Source organism: Schistocerca nitens, chromosome 2, assembly GCF_023898315.1.
Source record: "Schistocerca nitens isolate TAMUIC-IGC-003100 chromosome 2, iqSchNite1.1, whole genome shotgun sequence".
NCBI lineage: Eukaryota > Metazoa > Arthropoda > Insecta > Orthoptera > Acrididae > Schistocerca > Schistocerca nitens.
This window is the reverse complement of record NC_064615.1, coordinates 149,059,266-149,085,017: the sequence shown is the minus strand read 5'-3', so window position 1 is coordinate 149,085,017 and position 25,752 is coordinate 149,059,266.

Genomic DNA, 25,752 nt, shown 5'->3' with positions numbered 1-25,752 from the left:
AAAAGCCATCGACAATGTCAAATGGTGCAAGATGTTCGAAATTCGGAGAAAAGTAGGGGTAAGCTACAGAGAGAGACGGGTAATATACAATATGTACAAGAGCCAACAGGGAACAATAAAAGTGGACAATGAAGAAGGACGTGCTCGGGTTAAACGGGTGTAAGACAGGGAAATATGATGAATGAACGAATACAATCTCCATAACTACTAACATATACAAAATTTTCAACGTGTACTTATGAGTAACACTTTCGTCGCTAGCCAGGCAAATGCTGCAGGATTTGATGTTTAATGGAATACACATAGCAGATAAATATAAAAATGAAGATGAAAAAGAATAATCTTCAGTACTGTTCCTACTTCTACTCTCACGTCACAGCATGGGATGTTTGTTACAGTAAAACTGACTTAACTATAATTTAAGTGGAGCTAAACCTTTGCTGTCTTACATTTCTAAAATGTATCCATTTAATGCACAGTGAGACTGTGGCTGGGGTTATACTTGCAACCGGAATTAATTAAAAATTTGTTCCTTTTACCGATCCGCCGACTCAAAAATGGTTCAAATGGCTCTGAACACTATGGAACTTAACTAGTGAGGTCATCAGTCCCCTAGAACTTAGAACTACTTAAACCTAACTAGCCTAGGACATCACACACAACCATGCCCGAGGTAGGATTCGAACCTGCGACCGTAGCGGTGTCTCGCTTCCAGACTGTAGCGCCTAGAACCGCTCGGCCACTCCGGCCGGCCCACCGACTCAGCTGAAACGCTGATAAGGTCTAAGAAAATTTGAGTTTCATTTCAAGCAACACCCCACCAACACAATTCTACAGTAGTTGGTGGTGACTCCAATCTACCCAAGATACGTGCGTGAAAATACATGTTTAAAGTCGGTAGTAGGCATAAAACGTGGTCCGAAATCGTACTGAATGCTTCCATGATAATTATTCTGGACAATTAGTTCAGCAGCGCACTCGAAGTGTAAATTATTGCGGAAACATACTTGACCTTTTAGCAACAAATAATCCTGAGCAAAATAGAACATCATGACGGGTACCGAGATTAGTGACCAAATGGCCTTTGTATCAAGACTGAATACCGTTACATCCAAATCCACAAAAAATGAACTCAGAATAGATCTATTTAAAAAAAAGCAGATATAAATTCGCTAGCCACCTTACTAAGAGACATTCTCCACTCCTTCCAAGCTAAGTATGTAAGCGTAGGTCAGATGTGGCTTAAATTCAAAGAAATAGTATAGAAGGCAGTTGAGAGACATATACCATATTAGTTAATAAGAGGTGACACTGATCCCCCATGGTACACAAAACAGATTATAACACTGTTGCGGAAGAGATGAAAAAAGCATACGAAAATTAGAAACACGTAAAATCTCCTAGATTGTCGATATTTTACTGAAACTCGAAACTTATCACGGACTTCAACGCGATATGCTTTTAACACTTTCCACAACAAAATTCTATCTCGAAATGTGGCAGAAAATCCAAATAGTTTCTGGTCGTGTGTAAAGTAAACCAGAGGAAAAATGCAATCAGTACCTTCATAGTGTTACCGATGACTGCTACAAATATGCGGTTACTGAACACTGTTTTCCGAAATTCCTTGACCAAAGAAAACGAAGTAAATTTTCCAAAATTCGAATCGAGAACAGCTGCAAACATAAGAAACTTAGAAGTGGAGATCCTTAGTGAACATAGGCAGCTGAATCCACTTCATAAAGGCAGGTTCTCCGGCTTGGATTGTTTACCAGTAAGGTAAGAGTATTCTGATATGCTGACATGACAGTTTCTTACTTGGCAATAATATAGAACCGCTCGCTCGACAGCAGGTCTTAAAAGACTGAAAAGCTGCACAGGACGCACCAATACTGAAAAAGGGAAATAGGAGTAATCCACTGAGTTACAGACACATGTCACCAACGTTGATTTGTAGCAGAACTTCGTAATATGTATTGTGTTTGGGCATTACGACTTACCTTGAAGAAAACAACGTATCGACAAATAGTCGACACAGTTTCATCGTTCTTGTGAAACACAACTGGCTCCTTATCCACACGAAATAATGAGTGCTATTGACCGGAGACGTCAAATTGATTCCATATTGCTAGATATCCAGATGGCTTTTGACACCGTTTCTCACAAGGGACTACTAATCAAATAGCTTTCGTGCGGAGTATCGTCTCATTTGTGCTACTGAGATCAATATTTTCTTGTCAGAAAGGTCACAGTATCAACTGACTGAAAGTTGTCGAATAGAAAAGAAGTGATTTATGGAGTTCTCCAAGGAAATGTTATACTCGTAGGTCTCCTGCTGTTCCTTATCCATATAAACGATTTATGAGACTACCTGAGCAGCCCTCCTGGATTGTTTTCAAAAACCAGTTGCAAAATGACTTCGACGTGATATCTGTATGATACGAAAAGTGGTAACTGAAATGATGACATAATGAAACGTGCGAAGTCATCCTCATGAGTACTAAAAGGAGCCCACTAAATTTCGGTTACACGAGAAATCGACAAATAAAAAGATTGTGATCTCAGCTAAATACTTAGGGAATGCAATTACGAATAACTTAAACTGGAAACATCACATAGATAATGTTGTAAGGAAAGCTGACGAAAGAGTGAGATTTATTCGCAGGACAATTAGGAAATGTATCAGGTCTATTAAGGAGATTGCTTACACTACGCTTGTCCGTCCACTTCGGAGTAATGTTGCTCAGTTTTCGATCCTAGCAGACAGGATTGACGGAGAGCATCGAAAAAGTCCATAAAAGGGGAGCTCATTTTGTATTCTTGCAATACGCGGGAATAAGTATAATAGATATGATACACAAATCGGAGTGGCAACCATTAAAACAAAGGTGTTTCTTGTTGCGGCAATATCTTTTCACGAAATTGCAGTCTCCAATGTTGTGCTCCGAATGCAAATATATGTTGTTGGAGCCCACCTACTTAATAGATAATAAGAGAAATCAGAGCTCACACGAAGAGAGGGAAGTTTTCGTTTTTCTCGAGCGCTGTTCGAGAGGTGAACGACAGGGAAATAGCTTGAAGGTGGCTCGATGAACACACTGCCAGACACTTAACGGTGAATTGCAGAGTAATCATGTATACGTAGATATAGAATAGTTGACAGTCTAATGAATATCTGAAGAAGCAATTTGCTCAGCAGAGTAGGGTACTACAGTTTATTAACTAGAAGCCACAGTAAGCATTTCCTAATGATTTCCCATATACTAGGAAGTATTTAGAAAACCCTGTTGCAGCATTCGTTTCTTATTTTGGTTTTCCCAACCAAATATCAAACACGTTCACTTTAAATTTTTGTGGATATCTGTTAGAACTTTGATAAAATGTTATTTCCATCTTACACACTCAGCCATTTGCTTGTAGTTTACCTTCTAAGTTAAAATATTTACCTCAGGGCGTTACGGCAGAAAGTTTACGCACTACCAGAATAGCTCTGTAAAGGTGAGGAAAAAACTGTCATTTGTTTTGGGAGCTTGGGAAGCAGCTATTGGCTCTGTCCAGGGGGCGTTTTAGATACGTACAAAGTGGGCCCATATGTTTCCCTGAATAAGTGCCTTTACGTTTATTACCTTTATTTATTTGCCCTCCTTCTGCAGGACGCGGTCTCTCGTCGTATTCACGTGGATTAACGACCACCTTTTTCTCCGGCAGTTCGCACATGGCCGTATGCAGGGAGAGGATCCGAAAGAGGATTTTAGTGAGGCTTCATGCTGTTTTACGATCTCAAATATTCGAATTTAAACTGATATTGGTGCTGTGTATCTTCCTTCCTATCACCTACTGACTACTTCATCGCTATACATAAGTATGCTTGCCATGAAATGGAACACACTAGCACGCCAGCAACTAGGGATATACTTCGTCGTAGGTCAAAAAGTGGCTATAAACTCGAATGTAGAGGTAACTGACAGATTTACTCATTTTTATGAGGGCATATATTTTACTATGTGTATATACAGTTGTTTGCTGTACTTCGTCTGATTTTTGTACCTGCAACACACATCATCGTATTCCATACAGCAGTATAGTGATTCTTCAGGATGAAAAGAAAGAGATTCCAAAAAAATTGTTGTACCACCGTACACGACCGTGTTGTTGCAGGTTGGTGTTTAAGCGCACATGGTGAAGTATAACATTTTAACAGTTCTGTACTCATAGAAAGGAAAACGTGAAATATTATTTACATATGACCAAATGAGCGAAAAGTTCATATGAATGCGTAGATTTACCGAATGCTGTATGTCAAGAGTACAACTATGTTGTTCAGCGGTGCCTGACTCCTGCATTACAACCGGACACCTGTAGATTTACGGCTACTTCAGATCTTACTTATATCGTCGTTAATGATCAAATAGGTTAGGGAAACACGAATGGCAGGTAACCTTATCGAAGGGAACGATGAGTATCAAAGCTCAGAATGGTCTTTTAGTACCCTCTCGTTCTTAGATAAGTCGAAACACACAAACACACACACACACACACACACACACACACACACACACAAACACACACAGGTGTATAATGTCCTCAGGTTTCAGCTGTGCATCCGAAAGATACTGTGAAAATTTGGGCTCCAAATCAGTGCCGAGGGGATTTATGAGAATGAGCGAACACTGAATAAGGAGAGATCATTTTCTATGTTTGCACATCGATATGTGCGATTGAAATTATAGTATTAAACAATGGGAGTAAGTAATTCCGTAATATACGGTCTTTAAGATGTTTAAGTGTGCGAAATGATGAGAATTTAAATTCCAAAACAAAGTGGGACAGAGATTATTAGCCAATTCAATTCAGCCACTTTTATGTTTCGTGTCATTTCATGTGTTAAAATAAATTTGTTTACTTTAAGTCAGTAACCAACGACGGAATTATATCTAAAGTAACTCGTCTTTACGAGAGAAAACTGTCATTGGACGAGATCAGGAATTTTATCCATAGTGAACTGCGTGACTGTTCCTTTATACGGTGTAGAAAAATGCAGAAGGAATGTTATGCGATGATCGCCTTCGATCATCTTTTAGATAAAGGTTTAAAACAGGGCACACTATGTTTCAGACTGGATCGCTCATTCTGGAAACATAAAATTAGTTTTGAGGTGTGCGAATGCGTTGTCTCACGGTGATATAAACTTATATTCACGAGCTTCCAGCCACATCAAGTGAGCACTCAAAAGCTATCGGACGAGTGCTCATCGCCATTAGCAAGCGGTGATTGTGTGTGGTTGCTGCTGCCGTCCTTATATATATGAGCTCCTGCCTGTGATCAATATCCTTAGCATCAGTCTGCCGCAGAATTCTTCAACGTTCGAATGCAATAAATTTCCTTGAGACTGAAAAACATCCTTACACAGCACGAATCTGAAGAGCGTCGCTCGTGTGAAACTCAGCCTGCCCTTTTCTCACATAATGACCTGCCAACCGAAGATTAAGGGCAACAGATAGATTCAATATTTCTAGATCTCCAGAAAGCGTTCGACAGTGCACTGCGCCCCTCAGCAGACCCCTAACGACAGTATGAGCACACGGAACAGGTTCCCGGATACGTAGCTCGAAGACTTCTTAAGGGGCTCTGGAACACCCTATACTTGCAATGTTAAAATAACGCTTATAAATTACATCTTTCCTCACAAAGTATTTGAGGTAGGAAGTTGAACTTTTTACAGATTATTTATTGGAATATGGGCTACAACTTAACACAGGGATTTTACAAAATTTTAGTTCAGTTATTAAAGATGATTTTTTTTCAATTGTAATGAAAATTCACAACATTTTTTGCAATTTTTTATTTATATATTCAAAAATATACAGTTTTTTGGAAAAAGGCTGTGTTAAATTATGCAGAAGGTACTGTGTAACTTTTACTGAAAGTTTGAAACAAATATGTTTGGAAGATCCTTAGAAAACATGTAATTAGTATGAGAAAATAAAAGTTTTGGGAATCGAGCGACAAAGATTGGATTAACTTTTTAGTGCATTCCAGGTCCATACGATGGATTATCTTCATCCTCTGCAAACTCCTCCTCCAGCTTCCTCTTATTCCTCCTCCTGTTTATTCTTGCTTGTATTTCTAGACTCTTTACAGCCCTGTCTGCAGCCCGAAGGCGTTCCTTGTCTAAAGCAAGCATCGCTCGTACCATGTTAGAACCTATCTTCTTTCCCATATTTCTAAATACCTTGCACCTTACAATGTTGCCATCATTGAAAGTTGCAACAGCATCATACACACCAAAGTGAAGTGTTTCTATTCCAACAAATACAGTCTTGGGGATTCTCGACCATATAACAGTATTTACACTTTCATTGGGGTTTTGAGTTTTTCCGTGAATACACTTTTTCAACAGTTCAGGTGCTGCTAAGTCTCTGAAAATAGGTTTTATCACCTCATTGAACCAAGCTTCTTCTGTGAAGTATTTTCTTTCCCACTTTGACTGCTATGGGCAGTTTACAGTAATAACACATACCTTTGGCTTTCCAACATTTCTCCTTTTCTTAAAAGCCTTCATTGGATTTCTAATAACTTTACTTTTACTCATTTTTATACTTCAACAAAACAGAAACTCAAGAAACAGAATTAATTACGAATATTTTCGAGATAACGACAGAGTAAATAAACATGAAATAATCGACAATCACACCAGCGGTATATATTGAACCATCACAGGTTAGCCACAACACATACATTATCTCACATCACTAAAATGTACCTGATGAACACGGACGTTAATAATAACACCATTTGACAGCAGTTTAACAGCGCCACAGTGGGTCACGCCCATGTAGAACACATTTCAAAAAAGATTTAAAAGTAGTTGTAGTCTTCGGAATTGAATAAATTATATATCTATTAAAAGGTAATAGTCTGCAGATTCAGAAAACGCAAAAAAGTAAAAATTGAACTTTTCATGATTTTGAGCCTTTCCGGAGCCCCTTAAGTAATAGAACCCAGTACGTATTCCTAGTCAGTAAGTGTTCTTCAGAGACAAGGATATCGTCAGCAGTGCCTACGGAAGTGTGATAAGAGCGCTCTTATTCTCAATACACATGATCTGAGAGACATGGTGAGCAACAGTCTGCGGCTGTTTACTACACTACTGGCCATTAAAATTGCTACACCAAGAAGAAATGCAGATGATAAACGGGTATTCATTGGACAAATATATTATACTAGAACTGACGTGTGATTACATTTTCACGCAGTTTGGGTGCATAGATCCTGAGAAATCAGTACCCAGAACAACCACCTCTGGCCGCCCACCTCTGGCCGTAATATCGGCCTTGATACGCCTGAGGATTGAGTCAAACAGAGCTTTGATGGCGTGTACAGGTACAGCAACCCATGCAGTTTCAACACGATACCACAGTTCATCAAGGGTAGTGACTGGCGTACCGTGACGAGCCAGTTGCTCGGCCACCATTGAGCAGACATTTTCAATTGGTGAGAGATCTGGAGAATGTGCTGGCCAGGGCAGCAGGTGAACATTTTCTGTATCCAGAAAGTCCCGTACAGGACCTGTAACATGCGGTCGTGCATTATCCTGCTAAAATGTAGGGTTTCGCAGGGATCGAATGAAGGGTAGAGCCACGGGTCGTAACAAAATTGAAGTGTAACGTCCACTGTTCAAAGTGCCGTCAATGCGAACTAGAGCTGACCGAGACGTTTAACCAATGCCACCCCATACCATCACGCCGGATGATACGCCAGTATGGCGACGACGAATACACGCTTCCAATGTGCGTTAACCGCGATGTCGCCAAACACGGATGCGACCATCATGATGCTGTAAACAAAACCTGGATTCATCCGAAAAAATGACGTTTTGCCATTCGTGTACCCATGTTCGTCGTTGAGTACACCATCGCAGGCGCTCTTGTCTGTGATGCAGCGTCAAGGGTAACCGCAGCCATGGTCACCGAGCTGATAGTCCATGGTGCTGCAAACGTCGTCGAACTGTTCGTGCAGATGTTTGTTGTCTTGCAAACGTCCCCATCTGTTGACTCAGGAATCGAGACGTGGCTGCACGATCCGTTACAGCGATGCGGATAAGATTCGTGTCATCTAGACTGCTAGTGATACGAGGCCGTTGGGATCCAGCACGGCATTCCGTATTACCCTTCTGAACCCACCGATTCCAAATGCTGCTAGTAATCTTTGGATCTCGATCAATGTGAGCAGCAATGTCGCGATACGACAAACCGCAATCGCGATAGGCTACAATCCGACCTTTATCAAATACGGAAATGTGATGGTACGCATTTTTCCTTCTTACACGAGGCATCACAACAAGGTTTCACCAGGCAACGACGGTCAACTGCTGTTTGTGAATGAGAAATCTGTTGGAAACTATCCTCATGTCAGCACGTTGTAGGTGTAGCCACAGGCGCCAACTTTGTGTGAATGCTCTGAAAAGCTTGTCATTTGTATATCACAACATCTTCTTCCTGTCGGTAAAATTTCGCGTCTGCAGCACGTCATCTTCGTGGTATAGGAACTTTAATGTCCAGTAGTGTAATTATGCCGTGGCCTACGGCAAGCAGTCTTCGTTGAGTGGCCGTAGGAGAGTTCAAGATGACTTAGACAGAATTTCTAGTTAGTATGATGAATGAAACTTCCTGGCAGATTAAAACTGTGTGCCCGACCGAGACTCGAACTCGGGACCTTTGCCTTTCGCGGGCAAGTGCTCTACCAACTGAGCTACCGAAGCACGACTCACGCTCGGTACTCACAGCCTTACTTCTGCCAGTACCTCGTCTCCTACCTTCCAAACTTTACAGAAGCTCTCCTGCGAACCTTGCAGAACTAGCACTCCTGAAAGAAAGGATATTGCGGAGACATGGCTTAGCCACAGCCTGGGAGATGTTTCCAGAATGAGATTTTCACTCTGCAGCGGAGTGTGCGCTGATATGAAACTTCCTGGCAGATTAAAACTGTGTGCCCGACCGAGACTCGAACTCGGGACCTTTGCCTTTCGCGGGCAAGTGCTCTACCAACTGAGCTACCGAAGCACGACTCACGCCCGGTACTCACAGCCTTACTTCTGCCAGTACCTCGTCTCCTACCTTCCAAACTTTACAGAAGCTCTCCTGCGAACCTTGCAGAACTAGCACTCCTGAAAGAAAGGATATTGCGGAGACATGGCTTAGCCACAGCCTGGGGAATGTTTCCAGAATGAGATTTTCACTCTGCAGCGGAGTGTGCGCTGATATGAAACTTCCTGGCAGATTAAAACTGTGTGCCCGACCGAGGTTTGGAAGGTAGGAGACGAGGTACTGGCAGAAGTAAGGCTGTGAGTACCGGGCGTGAGTCGTGCTTCGGTAGCTCAGATGGTAGAGCACTTGCCCGCGAAAGGCAAAGGTCCCGAGTTCGAGTCTCGGTCGGCCACACAGTTTTAATCTGCCAGGAAGTTTCATATCAGCGCACACTCCGCTGCAGAGTGAAAATCTCATTCTGGCAGTATGATGAATGGCAGCTATCTATAGATATAGAAAAAATTGTAAGTTAATGCAGATGAGTGGAACTTTTGAATATAGCCTGAGCAGTGTGCTGCTTGGCACAGTCACGGTGATTAAATATCCAGGCTTAACTTTGCAAAGCCTTATGAAGTGGAACGAGCACGCAAGGATGGTTCTAGAGAAGGGGACTTCGCTTTATTGCGAGAACTTTACGAAGGTGTAGTTTATCTCAAAAGGAGCCCACGTATAAAGCACTAGTTCGACCCATTTTTGAATACCGCTCGAGTGTTTGGGATCTCAGTCAGCTCGGATTGACGGAAGAAATGGAAGCAATTCAGAGACGGGATGCAAAATTTGTTATAGGTAGGTCCGATCAACACGCGAGCATTACAGAGATGTTTTGGGAACTCTTAATATGAATCCCTGGATGGAACACAACGGACGACGTTCTTTTCACGAAACACTATTGATAAAATTTGGAGAGCGCCATTTGAAACTGATAGCAGAACGATTCTATTGCGGCCAACGTACAGTTCACGTAAGGACCACGAAATAAGACAAGTGAAATTAGCGTTGCGAGGTGCCGGGGCTATCAGCGTGTTTAGCACTAAATTCAGCTAGAATTTGCATATGGAAATGATGCCTTAAGCTCCCCCCCCCCCCTTTCCTAACTCCTACTTTTTGCTTTTGCACATGGACTAAAAGAGAAACGCGAACTGATTGTAATCGACCGCGCAAGTGGAGAACAGAAGATTTTGGCACCTGCAATAATTTAATTGGATAAAAAATAATTTGACAGTGGAACGTTTAATTAATGTCTTGACAGATGAAAGGGTTGCTCTACCTAATTACAGAATTAAAGTTATGTTCAAGATAACATTTGGCTTTATTCTGACTAAATTCCAAATGAAAAACACATGAAAATTTACAATACGTCAATTTGAGACACAGATAATTGCTGTGAAAGTGAAGTTTTCCATAAACCATTTGTGATCAAGTGGTATGTGGAGCCAATTACTTGCAGCTCAAATCTTAAGAAAAACACCCAGCAAACCCGACATTAATTGCGCTGCAACAGTAGTGAGAACTCAGACAATGAAAACCCAAGACAGGACTAAGATAGAAAGAACGGAAACAGGCGCGCTCTGCTGAGCTCTGACTATCACGTAACAAAATTCCCTAATCTCCAGGTGCTACGGACATACATTACCAGGCTGTCTTATTTACTGCAAGAACACGATCTGGAATACCAGCGGCGATGGCTGGTCGCTTCGACGTCCCGTCGTGGTGATGATAATGTCGCGAGTGTAGCCCGATACTAATTCTCCTGGTCTGGTTGTTCCAGACTAAAGACTTCCTAGCAGTCCAAATGCGTCCCTGAGGGAGGCGAAGAAAGCTCGACACACAATCACTGACTGTACAGTGATTGATTGTAACAAGCGAAGTCACACAGTAACTCCGATACAGTCAACTTTAGCCAAAACTGCTCAAGACGGACAACATAGGCGTTTTGTACGCAGAACGCTCAATTGTCAACTGTACTCGGAAAGTTACGTTGAAGCCAAAACTTCAGCAACTTCGTCAAATAGTTACAATTAAACAAAAGTATATTAGACAGCCAACGGAAGGCAGGCTGTCCAGAGTAGCTAGTGCTCAGTCTTGAAACCTACTCAGACCGAAAGGCGAGACTAGACTCCCTCACAGAGCACCCGTACAGGCCGAACCCAGTACATTAGCACAGTGGCCGTGGTTAAACGTGCCAATCAGCAACTTGATAACCGGTGGAATATTCCACTCTATTGCCGAAGCACTTCTTCTGCTCAAGTTTTGCTACGTCATGGAGCTTTCCCCTGAGAAAGCCAATTATAGCTATTCTTGCAAAAACGTGGGAATTTTTCCGCGAAAACTGCCTCGGTTACTCATGTTGTTCCCACGCCTCACTCGTAGCTTGCCAGAAGGTGCGTTTACAGTATTTCTGCGAAGAAAATTCTTCTCGTCCCAGGCGTTCCCTCAGAACCCACCTTGGGTGTGTCGTCCCGTTTTTTTGACAATGTCGGCGTTGGGGCAGCATTCACCCCATTCAGCCAGTCCCTCACACTAGCCGGCATAACCCTTTCTTGACCAGCAGAACCCTCCTGTCTTTCTGGACCACCCAGGCGACGAGAGATGCCGCGTGGGGAGGAATAGCAACACTTCACCGCATGCAATTAGAGAGGAAAACATTCGTATCTTCCGAGTTCTCAATACTAGCATTGGCTATACCTCCCCAAATCGAATTACTAAATCTGATTGCTGTAAACATGAGAGGGGACAGGCCCCTGTGTGCATCGGAAAGGCTTGCCACCTCTCAGAGTTTGTACAGAAGCATAGATACGGGCACTATTCCCCTCTCTGTTTTCGAATAGCCAGAAGGAAAAATGGATAGTAGTGGTACAAGATACCCTCCGCCTTGCACCATATGTATATAAATGCAGGAATGACGTCCCTGGTGCTCACTCAAGCGGCAAAAAACGTAGTGTTTTCGTTGTGCACCCTTCACCCCTATTTCAACATTCTGATGACTGCGTCACAAGTCCGACTTAGCTGCAAGCTGCAATCTTCACTGAAGATGCTGTCAAACATTTTATATTACTTGTTTTATTGCGCTCTAGCAGCAACCATTTGCGCCTTTAATGATATGTGTCCCGTCGAATGCAATTCTAATTCTGGGAAGGCGTAATAAGAGACTGATAGCATTAAGTATCTAACAACACTCTCAAATACGATGACGGTTTGTAACTACGCACTGTTTGGACCCTGATAGTTGGAAGGTTCAAGCGAGCGCTGGGAGCTCGCAACTAAGACATTACCTTGTATGGCACTGGGCTGGGCACCAGTTACTTCACAAGTGATAGTACTGCTATATGCGAACGGATGCAGCAACGGCATGATGGTCACCACTTGTCAATGGCAGAGGAGCACTCGTCCGAAAGTTTGAGCGGCTGGACTTCTTTTTGTTATCAGCATTCTGACTGGTTCCATGCAGCCCGCCACGAATTCTTGTCCTGTACCAACCCCTTCATCTCAACGTAGCACTTGCACCATATGTCATAGGTTCTATTCTGGTCTCTAACTTCCCCTACAATTTTCACCCTCTACACCTCCCTCTAATACCACGGAGGTTAGTCCTTGATTTCTTAACACATGTCCCGTGATTCTGTTCATTCTTCTTGTCAATGTTTTTCATATGTTTTTTTCGTCACCAGTTTTTTTGGGCAACTTCCTCATCCCTTATCTTATCAGTCCACCTAATTTTCAACATTCTTCCGTACCAAATCTCGAACATTACGATCCTCTTCTCTTCCGGTTTATCTACAATCCTTGATTCATTACCATACAATGTTGTGCTACAACATTTCTTTCTCAAATTACAATGTGTGTGATAACAGTACACTTATCTTGGCCAAGAATACATGCGCCAGTCTGCTTTTTATGTCCCCTTTGCTTCGTCTGTTATTGGTTATTTTGTTTCCAAGGCAGCAGAATTCATTAATTTTATCTACTTCGTGATTACTAAGTCAGGCTTCTCACTATTCTCATTTCTGCTACTTCTCATTACTTTTATCTTTCTTCTATCCACTCTCAGTCCATATCCCCTAGTCATTAAACTGCTCATTTCATTCAAAATCTCTTGTAATTCTTCTTCACTTCCACTGACGACAGAAATGTCAGCAATGAATCTTATCATTGATATCCTTTGACTCTGAATTTTAATTTCACTCTTGAAACTTCTTTTATTTCTGGCAGTACAGATTGAACAGAAGTGCAAAAGACTGCATCTACAGCTACATCTACTTACATACTCTGCAAACCACCGTATGATGTGCAGCGGGGGGTACCCTGTATACCTACTAGTCATTCCCTTTTCTGTTCCACTCGCAATAGAGTGAGGGAAGGACGATCGTCTTTATACTTCCGCGTGAGCCGTAATTTCTCGTATCTTAAGTTGTATGAATATCAAGAGCTCAGATGGAAACCCAGTTCTAAGCAAAGAACGGAAAGCAGAAAGGTGGAAGGAGTATATAGAGGGTCTATACAAGGGCGATGTACTTGACGACAATATTATGGAAATGGAAGAGGATGTAGATGAATATGAAATGGGAGATATGCTACTGCTTGAACACTTGGACAGAGCACTGAAAGCCCTAAGTCGAAACAAGGCCCCGGGAGTAGACAACATTCCATTAGAACTACTAACAGCCTTGAGAGAGCCATGCCTGACAAAAATCTACCATCTGGTGAGCAAGATGTATGAGACAGGCGAAATACCCTCAGACTTCAAGAAGAATATAATAATTCCAATCCCAAAGAAAGCATTTGTTGACAGATGTGAAAATTACCGATCTATCAGTTTAATAAGTCACAGCTGCAAAATACTAACGCGAATTCTTTACAGATGAATGGAAAAACTGGTAGAAGCCGACCTCGGGGAGGATCAGTATGGATTCCTTAGAAATGTTGAAACACGTGAGGCAATATTAAACGTACGACTTAGCTTAGATTAAGGAAAGGCAAACCTACGTTTCTAGGATTTGTAGACTTAGAGAAAGCTTTTGACAATGTTGACTGGAATACTCTCTTTCAAATTCTGAAGGTGGAAGGGTTAAAATACAGGGAGAGAAAGGCTATTTACAATTTGTACAGAAACCAGATGGCAGTTACAAGAGTCGAAGAGCATGAAAGAGAAGCAGTGATTAGGAAGGGAGTGAGACAGGGTTGTAGCCTATCCACGATGTTATTCAATCTGTATATTGAGCAAGCAGTAAAGGAAACAAAAGAAAAATTTGGAGTAGGAATTACAATCCATGAAGAAGAAACAAAAACTTTGAGGTTCGCCGATGACATTGTAATTCTATCAGAGACAGCAAAGGACCTGGAAGGGCAGTTGGACGGAATGGACAGTGTCTTAAAGGAGGGTATAAGATGAACATCAACAACAGCAAAACGAGGATAATGTAATGTATTAGAATTTAGTAGGGTGATGCTGAGCGATTTAGTTTAGGAAATGAGAAACTTAAAGTAGTAGATGAGGTTTGGTATTTGGGGAACAAAATAACTGATGATGGTCGAAGTAGAGAGGATATAAAATGTAGACTGGCAATGGCAAGGAAAGCATTTCTGAAGAAGAGAAATTTGTTAACATCGAATATAGTTTTAAATCTCAGGAAGTCGTTTCTGAAAGTATTTGTATGGAGTGTAGCCATGTTATTGTTGTTGTGGTCTGCAGTCCTGAGACTGGTTTGATGCAGCTCTCCATGCTACTCTATCCTGTGCAAGATTCTTCATCTCCCAGTACCTACTGCAACCTACATCCTTCTGAATCTGCTTAGTGTATTGATCTCTTGGTCTCCCGCTACGATTTTTACCCTCCACGCTGCCCTCCAATGCTAAATTTGTGATCCCTTGATGCCTCAAAACATGTCCTACCAACCGATCCCTTCTTCTAGTCAAGTTGTGCCACAAACTTCTCTTCTCCCCAATCCTATTCAATACCTCCTCATTAGTTACGTGATCTACACACCTTATCTTCAGCATTCTTCTGTAGCAACACATTTCCAAAGCTTCTATTCTCTTCTTGTCCAAACTGGTTACCGTCCATGTTTCACTTCCATACATGGCTACACTCCATACAAATACTTTCAGAAACGACTTCCTGACACTTAAATCTATACTCGATGTTAACAAATTTCTCTTCTTCAGAAACAATTTCCTTCCATTGCCAGTCTACATTTTATATCCTCTCTACTTCGACCATCATCAGTTATTTTACTCCCTAAATAGCAAAACTCCTTTACTACTTTAAGTGTCTCATTTCCTAATCTAATCCCCTCAGCATCACCCGATTTAATTTGACTACATTCCATTATCCTCGTTTTGCTTTTGTTGATGTTCATCTTATATCGTCCTTTCAAGACACTGTCCACTCCGTTCAACTGCTCTTCCAAGTCCTTTGCTGTCTCTGACAGAATTACAATGTCATCGGCGAACCTCAAAGTTTTTACTTCTTCTCCATGAATTTTAATACCTACTCCGAATTTTTCTTTTGTTTCCTTTACTGCTTGCTCAATATACAGATTGAATAACATCGGGGAGAGGCTACAACCCTGTCTCACTCCTTTCCCAACCACTGCTTCCCTTTCATGCCCCTCGACTCTTATAACTACCATCTGGTTTCTGTACAAATTGTAAATAGCCTTTCGCTCCCTGTATTTTACCCCTGCCACCTTCAGAATTTGAAAGAGAGTATTCCAGTTAACGTTGTCAAAAGCTTTCTCTAAGTCTACAAATGCTAGAAACGTAGGTTTGCCTTTTATTAATCTTTCTTCTAAGATAAGTCGTAAGGTTAGTATTGCCTCACGTGTTCCAACATTTTTACGAAATCCAAACTGATCTTCCCCGAGGTCCGCTTCTACCAGTTTTTCCATTCGTCTGTAAAGAATTCGCGTTAGTATTTTGCAGCTGTGACTTATTAAACTGATAGTTCGGTAATTTTCACATCTGTCAACACCTGCTTTCTTTGGTGTTGGAATTATTATATTCTTCTTGAAGTCTGAGGGTATTTCGCCTGTCTCATACATCTTGCTCACCAGATGGTAGAGTTTTGTCATGACTGGCTCTCCCAAGGCCATCGGTAGTTCTAATGGAATGTTGTCAACTCCCGGGGCCTTGTTTCGGCTCAGGTCTTTCAGTGCTCTGTCAAACTCTTCACGCAGTGTCGTATCTCCGATTTCTATCTTCATCTACATCCTCTTCCATTTCCATAATACTGTCCTCAAGTACATCGCCCTTCTATAAACCCTCTATATACTCCTTCCATTGGCCGGCCGAAGTGGTCGTGCGGTTAAAGGCGCTGCAGTCTGGAACCGCAGGACCGCTACGGTCGCAGGTTCGAATCCTGCCTCGGGCATGGATGTTTGTGATGTCCTTAGGTTAGTTAGGTTTAACTAGTTCTAAGTTCTAGGGGAATAATGACCTCAGCAGTTGAGTCCCATAGTGCTCAGAGCCATTTTTTTACTCCTTCCACCTTTCTACCTTCTTTGCTTAGAACTGGGTTGCCATTTGAGCTCTTGATATTCATACAAGTGGTTCTCTTCTCTCCAAAGGTCTCTTTAATTTTCCTGTAGGCAGTATCTATCTTACCCCTAGTGAGACAAGCCTCTACATCCTTACATTTTTCCTCTAGCCATCCCTGCTTAGCCATTTTGCACTTTCTGTCGATCACATTTTTGAGACGTTTGTATTCCCTTTTGCCTGCTTCATTTACTGCATTTTTATATTTTCTTCTTTCATCAATTAAATTCAATATTTCTTCTGTTACCCAAGGATTTCTATCAGCTCTCGTCTTTTTACCTACTTGATCCTCTGCTGCCTTCACTACATCATCCATCAGAGCTCCCCATTCTTCTTCTACTGTATTTCTTTCCCCCATTCCTGTCAATTGTTCCCTTAGGCTCTCCCTGAAACTCTCTACAACCTCTGGTTCTTTCAGTTTATCCAGGTCCCATCTCCTTAAATTCCCACCTTTTTGCAGTTTCTTCAGTTTCAATCTGCAGTTCATAACCAATAGATTGTGGTCAGAATCCACACCTGCCCCTGGAAATGTCTTACAATTTAAAACCTGGTTTCTAAATCTCTGTCTTACCATTACATAATCTATCTGATACCTATTAGTATCTCCAGGATTCTTCCAGGTATACAACCTTCTTTTATGATTCTTGAACCAAGTGTTAGCTATGATTAAGTTATGCTCTGTGCAAAATTCTACAAGGTGGCTTCCTCTTCCATTTCTTCCCCCCAATCCATATTCACCTACTATGTTTCCTTCTCTCCCTTTTCCTACTGACGAATTCCAGTCACCCATGACTATTAAATTTTCGTCTCCCTTCACTGCCTGAATAATTTCTTTTATCTCGTCATACATTTCATCAATTTCTTCATCTGCAGAGCTAGTTGGCATATAAACTTGTACTACTGTAGTAGGCATGGGCTTTGTGTCTATCTTGGCCACAATAATGCGTTCACTATGCTGTTTGTAGTAGCTAACCCGCACTCCTATTTTTTTTATTCATTATTAAACCTACTCCTGCATTACCCCTATTTGATTTTGTATTTATAACCCTGTAATCACCTGACCAAAAGTCTTGTTCCTCCTGCCACCGAACTTCACTAATTCCCACTATATCTAACTTTAACCTATCCATTTCCCTTTTTAAATTTTCTAACCTACCTGCCAGATTAAGGGATCTGACATTCCACGCTCCGATCCGTAGAATGCCAGTTTTCTTTCTCCTGATAACGACGTCCTCTTGAGTAGTCCCCGCCCGGAGATCAGAATGGGGGACTATTTTACCTCAGGAATATTTTACCCAAGAGGGCGCCATCATCATTTAATCATACAGTAAAGCTGCATGTCCTCGGGAAAAATTACGGCTGTAGTTTCCCCTTGCTTTCAGCCGTTCGCAGTACCAGCACAGCAAGGCCGTTTTGGTTAATGTTACAAGGCCAGATCTGTCAATCATCCAGACTGTTGCCCCTGCAACTACTGAAAAGGCTGCTGCCCCTCTTCAGGAACCACATGTTTGTCTGGCCTCTCAACAGATACCCCTCCGTTGTGGTTGCACCTACGGTACGGCTATCTGTATCGCTGAGGCACGCAAGCCTCCCCACCAACGGCAAGGTCCATGGTTCATGGGGGAAGTGTAGACATGTATGGAAGTGAAACGTGGACGATAAATAGTTTGGACAAGAAGAGAATAGAAGCTTTCGAAATGTGGTGCTACAGAAGAATGCTGAAGATTAGATGGGTAGATCACATGACTAATGAAGAGGTATTGAATAGAACTGGAGAGAAGAGAAATTTGTGGCACAACTTGACTAGAAGAAGAGAGAGATTGGTAGGACATGTTCTGAGGTATCAATGGACCACCAATTTAGTACTGGAGGGCAGCGTGGAGGGTAAAAATCGTAGAGGGAGACCAAGAGATGAATACACTAAGCAGATTCAGAAGGGTGTAGGTTGCAGTAGGTACTGGGATATGAAGAAGCTTACACAGGATAGAGTAGCATGGAGAGCTGCATCAAAGCAGTCTCTGGACTGAAGACCACAACAAAAACAACAACTTCGTGGTCATTGCACGAAATGTACATTGGCGGCAGCAGAATCCTTCAGCACTGAGCCTCAAACTCCAGGTCTCTAAATTTTTTTTGTAGCGTTCCTTGGAAAGCATGTCGCCTTCCCACCAGTGATCCCATTTGAGTTTCCAAAGCATCTCCATGGTACTAGCGTGTTGTTCGAACCTACCGGTAGAAAATCTAGCAGCCCGTCTCTGAATTGATTCGATGTCTTCCTTTAACTCCAGCTGGTGCTTATCCCGAACACTGCAGCAGTACTCGACAATGGGTCGCACTAGTGTCGTATATGAGACTTCTCCAAAATTCTCTCAATAAAACAAAGTCGACAATTCGCCTTCCCTACTGCAATCCTTACATGCTCATTCCATTTCATATTGCTCTGCCACTTTACGGCTAGATGTTTAATCAACGTGACTGTGTGTAGCAGCACAATACAATTCTGTATTCGAACTTTACGAGATTGTTTTTCCTACTAATGTGCACTAACTTATGTTTTTCTGCATTTAGAGCTAACTGCCATTGATCACAATAACTAGAAGTTTTATCTAAGTCATCTTGTATCTCCCTACAGTCAGTCAACGGCGACACTTTCCCGTACGCAACAGCCCATCCCAATAGCCCCTGGGTAACCCAGAGCCAGAATACTGTCCCCAAAGTGCTCCTCCAGGACATCAAACACTCTCCTGCTTCGATGGGATCGAGCTCCGTCTTGGATGAACCACATCTTTTCGAAAGCAGGGTCACTTTGGATAATGGAGATTAAATCATCTTCCAGAACCTTCACGCACCCTTCGGTAGTCGCCGTGCCATCATGGAATATCGCACCGATTATTCCGTGACTGGACACTACACACCAAACATTTACCCGTTGATGGTGAAGAGAATCCTCGATCACAAAATGCGATTCCCAGTCCCCTAAATGCGCCAGTTTTGCTTGTTGACGAACCCATCCAAATGAAAGTGGACTCCCCCGCTAAACCAAACCATGTATTCGCATACCAATTCCCATCATGCCCCGCGGCCACGCATGAAGTTTGAAAGTCCTAACGCAAACCGTTGAGAAGTTATGCCGATTTTATTTTACATAGTTCAATAATTGTCACCTTGTACATTCCTTAACAGTCGGCAGTATGGCACTGTGTAAGGTGCTTTAGTAAAAATCGAATTCGCCTGTTGCGCTTCATCCATTGTTCGCAAGCTATTATTTGAGAAAAGGGCAAGGTGAGTTTCGTACGAGCGATTCTTTCTAAAACGGTGCTGATATGTGGACAGAAGCTTTTCCCTCTCAAGGAAATTATTGTATCCGAAGTGGGATTATGTTCAAGGATACTGCAGCAGTTCAGTGTTAACGATATTTGCGAGTATGGCTGGTTCAAATGGCTCTGAGCACTATGGGACTTAACATCTGAGGTCATCAGTCCCCTAGAACTCAGAACTACTTAAACCTAACTAACCTAAGGACATCACACACATCCATGCCCGAGGCAGGATTCGAACCTGCGACCGTAGCGGTCGCGCGGTTCCAGACTGAAGCGCCTAGAACCGCTCGGTCACTTCGGCCGGCATTTGCGTGTAATTTTGCGGGTCCGTTCGTTTACCCTTCTTACATACAGGAGTCACCTGCGGTCTCTCCCAGTCGCTTGGGACTTTGCGCTGTGCGAGAGATTCGCGATGTATGCAGGCTAAGTAAGGGGCCAGTGCTGCAGCGTTTCCTTGTAGAACCGAACTGGTATTCCTTTAGGACCCAACCATTTTTCTCTTTCAACAGTTTCATTTTTTTCTCTACCAGGGATGCTTATTACTATGTCCTCCATACTGGAGTCTGTGCGATTGTCAAACGACGGTACGTTTGTACGACTCTCCTGCTTGAACGATTTCATCAGTGCGAAATTTAAAGCTTCTGTTTTACTTTTGCTACCTTGTACTGCCAGACCAGACTGATCAACGAGTGACTGGATAGAAGACTTATACCCACTTAGAGATTTTGAGTAAGACCAGTATTTTCTCGGCAAGATCTTTTGCTGAGATATAACGGTGCAGTTGTAAGCTTCGAACATCAATCATTTTACAGATGCACCAATATTTATTAACTTTTACCTGTCGTCATTTGCGCGTTCTCTTTCGAACCGTGAGTGAAAAAGCCATTGCTTCCTCAGCATCTTTCGAATATCATTATTAAACCACTACGAACTTTTTCCGTCCTTAATCCACTTACTCGACACATATTATTTCACCGTATCATATTCAGTTCTTTTAAACTTTGCCCACAATTCCACCGTACTGGAATAAAGTTAGTACATCGTCTAAGTGGGATGCTAACAACTGCCTGCCTGCTCTTTCTAGCATAAACACTCTCCTTGTCGTCTTGATTGATTAACTTTAGTAATCGAAGGCTTGCTTGTAGCTACAAGGTCTAAAATACTTCCATTATTTGTGGGCTGCCGATATAGTTGTTCAAGACAGTTTTCAGAACACTTGTTCAAAAGAACTTCACGAGACTATCCGTCTGTACTTCCTGCAGTGAATCCACACACGCCCCAGTCTGTACTCGATAGGTTGAAATCGCCTCCAACTAATATTGCATGATGTGGGTGTTCCCGCCCTACTGACCGTAGAATTTCTTTGAATGACTGTAAAACCGTCACAATGGAATCTGGTAGTCCGTAAAAATATGCAACAATTAGCTTGATTTCACCTAGACATGTTATACGCGACCAGATAACTTCATTGTCACTGAAATTTGACCTCAATAGAGATAATATTTTTGTCAACTACAATGAAAACACTCCTTCTATTGCGTCTAATGTGTGTTTCCGTAATACGTTCCATGAATCGCTAAATATCTCAGATCTTTCCTCTTCGGGTCTCAACCAGCTTTCGTTCCCGAGAATAATTTGAGCGCAAGAAGTTTCCTGGAAGGCTGGAAATTCTGGAACTTCGTTACGAATGCTTCCACAATTTACTCACACCGTTTCTAATCCGAGCAGTTTGTTCTTGGTCTTCCAATCTTATTGTTTTCTCTTGGTTCCTGTACGTGGTATATATGTTTTCCTATAGATTACCACTGTTTTTCTCTTGCACCGTTTTACATTGTCGTTTTTTCCAAGTCGACAAGTCCTATGAACGTGCTTTGATTTTTATTCAGTCTTCCTTCCATTACCAACGTCAGAACTGTCTCTCTCTCGCTTTTATCTTTCCTAAAGCCGAACTGATAGTCATCTCATAGGTCCTCAATTTTATTTTTCATCCCTCTGCATAGCCGAGAAAACTTCATTATTTTAGAGTAGTGATTGCCAAACTTACGAAGCTTCTGAGCTACCGCACCATTTTTAAATCCTATTGTGAGCTACCAAAAGAAACTAAGACGAAGTAAGAACTTTATAAAAAATCTTGTATTTCTTTATTTCTTGTAAACATACGTTTATAGTAAATACGAAATGAATTTTAATTAAGTTGTATACAAGAAAACCGAACTGATATTGAATTGTACATAAGAAGGAAACTGACATATAGTTACTAACAACGGGAAAATGCTATCGGGGCACAAAAAAGGAGCATATTGCTGTTTAAAACACTAACTGAAAAGTGAAGTAACAGCGGCCTCATTCAGCTTTCCTCAGCTCTTTTAAAATTTTTCCCAAAAGGTTTGTGATATAAACATATTCGCGCTTTTTTTAACATGAAACTCACATCTTCCTCCCACAAGCTTCCCTAAATGTAACTCGCTCACACCCACTAATTCACTGGTTCCGAACCTGGAGGTAATTACCCCCTGAGGGGTAAGATGGAATTTCGTGCGGAGTAAAAACCAAATGATTTGATACTGTTTCAGTTACGAAACTAAATTATTTTCATAAGATCATTACTATTATCACAATTTTGTAAGAGTCTAATATTGATTATATAAGTTCTCAATAATTACTTTTCCTTAATTAGTAACAATAATGCGATGGAAGTTACAGGTTTCTCACATAGTCCACCCACTACACACATGTTATGCTCTGTCCCGTTCATCGATTATGATAAAAGTGTGACATAGACGTAACAAATGCTAAATATCTCTAGAAAATTTCTTCTCCAATTTGTGGATAGTACCTGCTGTAGTCTGGAAATTGCTTCATTACTCGCTTCGAAATAGATTAATGAATTAGGCTTTTATCCATTGTGGATGTGGAGCACTGCGACTGTGGTGTGAACAGGTTTTCAGAAATTACTGCAACCAGTCGCCTTTTATGTAGATGTATTTTATTTAACCATGACCGGTTTCGAGCTGCCTAGCAACTCATCATCAGATGGTGTATACATTTAGTGCTTTTTTGTACCCATTGTGTGGGTGGTTGAGTATCTGTGGCTAGACAGAAACGAGAACAAATAATCGCTACATGTAGTACAGTAACACGAAATATTTACAGCATAATTTATGTTTAACGTATAAGAGCAAATAATCACTACATGTGGTACAGTTACATGAAATATTTACAGTTTAATTTACGTTTTGAGGTGTTACTTACAAATAAATCTTTTTGCAGGTATATATACCTGAGGTGTTACTTACAAATAAATCTTTTTGCAGGTATATATACCTGCAAAAAGATTTATTTGTAAGTAACACCTCAAAACGTAAATTAAACTGTAAATATTTCATGTAACTGTACCACATGTAGTGATTATTTGCTCTTATACGTTAAACATAAATTATGCTGTAAATATTTCGTGTTACTGTACTACATGTAGCGATTATTTGTTCTCGTTTCTGTCTAGCCACAGATACTCAACCACCCACACAATGGGTACAAAAAAGCACTAAATGTATACACCATCTGATGATGAGTTGCTAGGCAGCTCGAAACCGGTCATGGTTAAATAAAATACATCTACATAAAAGGCGACTGGTTGCAGTAATTTCTGAAAACCAGATTAATGAATTAACAATACGACACAGCAGTAACTACATAAGGTCTGCTGTAGTGCTGTACGCAGTGTTATTACTGTTACTATTAATGGTTTTGGTCAAATACATCTACATCTACATGGTCATTCTGCAATTCACACTAAAGTGCCTGGCAGAGAGTTCATCGAACCATTTTCATACTACTTCTCTACTATTAGATTCTCGAATGGCGAATGGGAAAAAGGAACACCTAAATCTTTACGTTCGAGCTCTGATTTCTCTTATTTTATTATGATGATCATTTCTACCTACGTAGGTGGGCGTCAACAAAATATTTTCGCATTCGGAAGAGAAAGTTGGTGATCGATATTTCGTAAATAGATCTCGCCGCAAAGAAAACCACCATCTTTCAGTGACTGCCACCCCAACTAACGTATCATATCAGTGACACTCTCACCCCTATTGCGCGATAACACGAAACGAGCTGCCTTCTTTGCACTTTTTCGATGTCCTCCGTCAATCCTACTTGGTAAGGATCCCATACCGCGCAGCAATATTCCAGCTGAGGACGGACAAGTGTAATGTAGGCAGTCTCTTCAGTCGGTCGGTCGCATCTTCTAAGTGTTCTGCCAACAAAGCGCAGTCTTTGTTTCGCCTTCCCCACAATATTATCTATGTGGCAGTTCCAATTTAAGTTACTCGTAATTGTAATTCCTAGGTATTTAGTCGAATTGACAGCCCTTAGATTTGTGCGATTTATCGTATACACAAAATTTATCGGATATCTTTTAGTACCCATGTGGATGACCTCGCACACAAAGCATTAGCAGCCTGTAGTCTTCCAATTTCTGACAGTTCAGAAGTAAGGTGTGCAACACTCAAGTGATTTACGAACAATAAGTATAGTGGACACATTTTAACAAGGTTGATTTTAAATGGCGTTGCAGTTTTCAGGTCAAGCAAGTGCCGCAATGGAGATGATTAATGCACGAAAAGTATGTTTGTAACAAGTGTCTGCCATGACTGTGGATGGTTATCTTTCTTATCTGAGAAGGAGTTGCGGATAGAACTTGCGATGCACCACGGATTCCTTCATCATTCATTCTAACACACACACACACACACACACACACACACACACACACAAGCTAAATATCATTAATCTTTCATTATTTTAAAATTGAAAGCTTTCCAAGAAAATTCTTTTATTCTACAGTTAGGTGCTAATGTTGGTGATTGGTGATAATGAGGGGGAAGGGGAGGGGCTGCAGATGGCGGGACGGGGGAAGGGCGGGGGTAGTAGCTAATGTCTGACCGTACTTAGGGGAAATGGTCAAAGAAAGGTTGACTAGTCCATCGCTGTAAGTCGCTCATACCCATCCACCTCCAGTTGCCAACTCTCAGTCTCTCATTCAGCCCATCTCGTTGTCATTATCTCTTTGTGTCACTCTAACAGCCACAGTCTCCTTCGCTGTGTCCTGCTACTACTGTCTGCTCTCACTGTCACTGTTTCCTTATTGCTCTCTCTTGCTGCTACTAACTCTTTCGTTTCTTCCCACTGCTGCTGTATCTTCTCATTGTCGGTCTCTCTCTCTCTTTTCCTCGTTGTCTCATTGTTATAGACTTATTTCTCATTATCACTGCCTCTCACACACTTCCACGTTGTCCTCTTTACTCCTCTCCCACTGCCACTACCTCCTTCACTCTTTCTCTAGCACTGTTCTGTCATTGTCAACTGTTTTCAACCCACCAATGTGTCCCTCTCTTTCTCTCAAACTGTCATTATCTCCTTCGCTCTCTCGATACATTACGTATCACAACCAATGTTTTCTATCTTCCAGTACTTATTACTTTTATGTCTCTTTTCCACTGTCACCGTCTCCTTCCCTCTGAGCAGAAAAAAAGCGCTAACACGTTCGCATGCCAAAATTTTCCAAAAGTTTTTAAAGGTGCTGAGAATGCAGAATGAGGCAGCTGGTATTCCACTTTTCAGTCAGTCTTTTAGACTGGAGCATATTCGCCTTTCTTGTGCTTCGTCAGCAGCATTTTTCCGCTGGTCCCCCTTCTTTTCACTGCTACAGCAGGGGATGTCACTGATTTGAGAAGAACCACATGGATCAGTAAAATTATGATAGTTTACTTTCGTTAAATTGAAATAACGCAAAACTAATTTTACATGTC